Here is a 3,727-nt window from a genome sequence, read left to right on the forward strand (position 1 = left end):
TACAAATTTCTGATATTTTTGAAAAAAAATTGGAGGGAGTGGCATCTTCTGGAATACACTAAAAACATTCTGCTTGGATACCATTTTGGTTGGGTGGCTTTATTCCTTTCTCCTCATTTTCTTTTAATTGAAAGACATTTACATGAAAACAAATGCTTTATTAGTTCAGGGTTCATTTGTTCCTGCCGCTTTTTGCCACCAGAGGTCAATCATAATCTTCTGTTTGTAGAATCCCAATTATCTCCATAGCAACTAATTGTTGTTGTATTAATTACAATAATACTAGTGGTAATTAAAACAGAGAAAAATGCAATATAAATATGCATATATAAACATAGATATGAGTAGAAGAGATTAATAGAATTGTTTCTAAATAGAATATCTTTCAAAGCTCTTTCAGGATGCATTAGGTGATCTTCAAATCAGGTAAGATGTTCTCCTTCAAAAAGCAGATAGAAACCTTTCCACTCTGTTGGGTGCATAATAAAAAAGTGACTAATTATATTTATACAATGTTTAATTCATTCAGGACCTGATCCAATGCTCACTGAAAGCAGTAGAAACTCCAGTGGATTTGAATGGTTGTTAGATCAGGCCTTTATTAAGGTCATATTTAAAAACAATTTAAAGATGCTTGTCAAGTAACAACTCAGATTTTATAGCCTTCCATAAAATGATGCATTCAATTTAAAATAAACAAACTAATTGGGTTTAGATTAAGTTTGTTGTTGCAAAGGGGAACAAGAAATTGAAAGTTAAGGGTTACCATATTGACTCAATTCTAAGACAAGGGTTTTCTCCCCATTTAACACTGGGGGAGAACACCTTGTCTTAGAATCAAGTATGGGGGCAGTGGGGGAGGGACAGGCAGTTGCTGGGACTTGGGCTCCAGCCCCTATCCAGGGTCAGGGCAATGGCTGTAGCTCTTGCCTGTCCCCCACCTCCCCCTCTCCCAGCTTCACCGCCCTGGTGTTCTATATCCTCTCATCCCCCCCACTCCCCATGCAGGCTCTACTTCCCTGCCTGCCCCTCTCCCTCCCTTACCCTTGTTCTATACTGGCAGGCTCTATTGCTGTCATCCACACTGCAGCTTGACTCAGCAAGGCCCCATAGCAGCAGGCGTGCAGTCCACATGGCTGTTACGGGGCTGGGCTCAGGCTGTGCTCTATGTATCAGGCTAGAATGCAACAGAGCCAAAGGCATAGAGCAAAGCCTGGGGCAGAAGGGTGGGAGGTGCCGAGGCTGGGGGGAAGGAGGGAGCAAAATCTGGAGGAGCAGAGGGGAGGGGGAAGCAGAGGCTGGAGGGGAGGACAGCAGCTGAGGGAAGAGTGGGGAGAGGGGAGCAGAGGCTGCAGAGGAGCAGGGAAGGGGGAGCACAGGCTGAGGGAGGAGGAGGAAAGAGGAGACCAGAGGTTGGGGGGGAGGAGGTGGAGTGGGAAGGGGGAGCCTGAGGCTGAATCGGGGCAGGCAGGGGGGCAGGCACAAGCAGATAGTAAGTTGCTTTACCTCCCTATATCACCTGCCCCACCCTGTCTGCTCCCCTGCAGTGGTGGGGGGGGGGAAGGGGGGAGATAAATTAAAGTTGACCCTCCAATAATTAGATTCTATACATGAAAAATTATAACAAACTTACAAATTTTCCATAGAATTGAATTATTGGGTGTGTGTGTGGGTCATCTTAAATTCAGGGTTGTCTTAGATTCAAATAAATATTTTATGTCTGATGCTGTGGCACGTTTTCATTTTGTTCCATAGTCCTCTAAGCTCAGAATGGAACATATTTCATATCAGCATTGAATAAACAGGACCTCAGCTGTTTTAAATGTTTCATCTGAAGAATTCACAAAAGGCAAGCTGCAGGCTAACTTATATATCTACTTCAGAAAGATCTGAGTTAATTTTGCCAGGTTTTTGATCAGTGGGCTTGGGGAATATAATCAGTAGTTCAAACTTGGTGTTATATCTTACCCTCCCAGATAAAAAACCTGCCAAAGGGCAAAGGAAAGCCAAAGGAACTCTTCAAGGTTGAAATTACAATCTTTTTCTATGTAAGGCTCCCTTTTTGGTTGGGGAGAGAAGTTTCAGGTCACAATGGAGAAGGACAAAGATGGTGGCTTTGAAATAAATGGTGCCAGGAGAATTGTTCTTGACCTTGTAGATTTTTGATGCAGGAGCTCAGAGAACCTGCCCTCTCTGCAACCTTCCCTGGTTCTTATCTCTTGCCCCCTGTATTTGTCTTATTAACATAGTTATGAACCACAACCCCAGGTACTAGGACTTCATGAACACAGAACTGAAAGACAGTCTTTTGCTTCAGGCCTTATAGTCTTGGGTCCCTAGGAAGCTGTGTTACTGTTAAGCCACCACCTTGTACTTGCCTGGTAGAAGATACGGGAATCTTCTGGATTTATTGTTACTTCTAATAGCAATAAACTTATACACAAATCGTTAGCCAGGGCTGTAGCATCACTTGGGGAGTGTATATTACGCAAGTCCTTCTGCTTCCACCCCATGGATAGCACAGTTTCCAGTGCAACAAGAAGGGCCTTCACAGGATCAGGGCAGGCCTGGACACGGGCATGGGTGAACTGGGCATCCACCTGGGACCTGGACAGAAAGGGGACCCAAAAATGGTAATATTTTTCTGTTGTCTGATTATTATAATCATTATCTCTGGTGAAGGGGGGCCTGATATGAAAAGTCTGCTCAGGGCCACCAGGAGTCTAGGTATGATACTGGGTCAGGGATATAGTGGATGGTTTCCATATTGGCTCTCAGTGCTGTTATCTAAATGTTCCCCCTCTGTACCTTTTATGGGAGAGAAAGAATAATCTAGCAGATGGGATGTTGGCTGGGACTTGGGTGATTGGTTCAGTTCTCTGCTCTGCATTTGAATTCATAGAATCATAGCAAAGTAGTTATTGAGCTGCTCTGCCTTCTTTGCCACTTCTGTTAAGACTTTGTCCTAGCTATTTAATAGTGGACCCGCAGCTTCCTTGGTCCTTCTTTTCTTGCCAGCATATTTATAGAACCTCTTCTGTTGTCTGTAACTTGTCATGATGGGTGAAGTTTTTGTCCTTGCAAGATCTCAATATTTCCTGGTATGCTTTCTTGTGACCAGTCCATCTTTTCATTGCCTGTATACTTTCCTTTTGCATTTGAGGTATCCTTGTGCAGCCACATTTATCTCTTGCCATTGCACTTGTGCTTCCATTGTGTCAGAACAGCTTTTTGTTGGGCTTCTAATACTGTTCCCTTTAGAAGCTTCTAGCTCTCCAGGGCACCTTTATCCTTCAGTCTGTCCTCCCATTACACCATGCCTACTGTCTCAAACCAGTTGAAATCCACCTTTCTGACATCCAGTGTCCAAGTTTTTCTGACCTCATGCTTTCCCAGTGTCAGGGTCATAAATTCTATTATATTGTGTTCGCTTCCTCCCAAGTTTCCCATCATCTTCACATCCTCCACCAGTTCTTTCCCTCTTGGCAATACAAGATAAATGATCCCCTAATTGTTTCTGAAACAGAAAGTTGTCCTGCACCCAAGTTTGAAATCTGTTCAACATTTTATGTTTGTTTGTATGATTCTTTCAGCAGATATCCAGAAAATTGAAGTCTCCCAATAGTACCATCCCATAACTTTTGAATAATTTTGTCACCTCCTTGAAGAGTGCCTCATCCACCTCATCTTACTGCCTAGGTGGTCTATAATAAATACACACCATTAG

This window comes from Crocodylus porosus, unplaced genomic scaffold (genome assembly GCF_001723895.1).
Source record: "Crocodylus porosus isolate Cpor-Errol unplaced genomic scaffold, CroPor_comp1, whole genome shotgun sequence".
NCBI classification, from domain to species: domain Eukaryota; kingdom Metazoa; phylum Chordata; order Crocodylia; family Crocodylidae; genus Crocodylus; species Crocodylus porosus.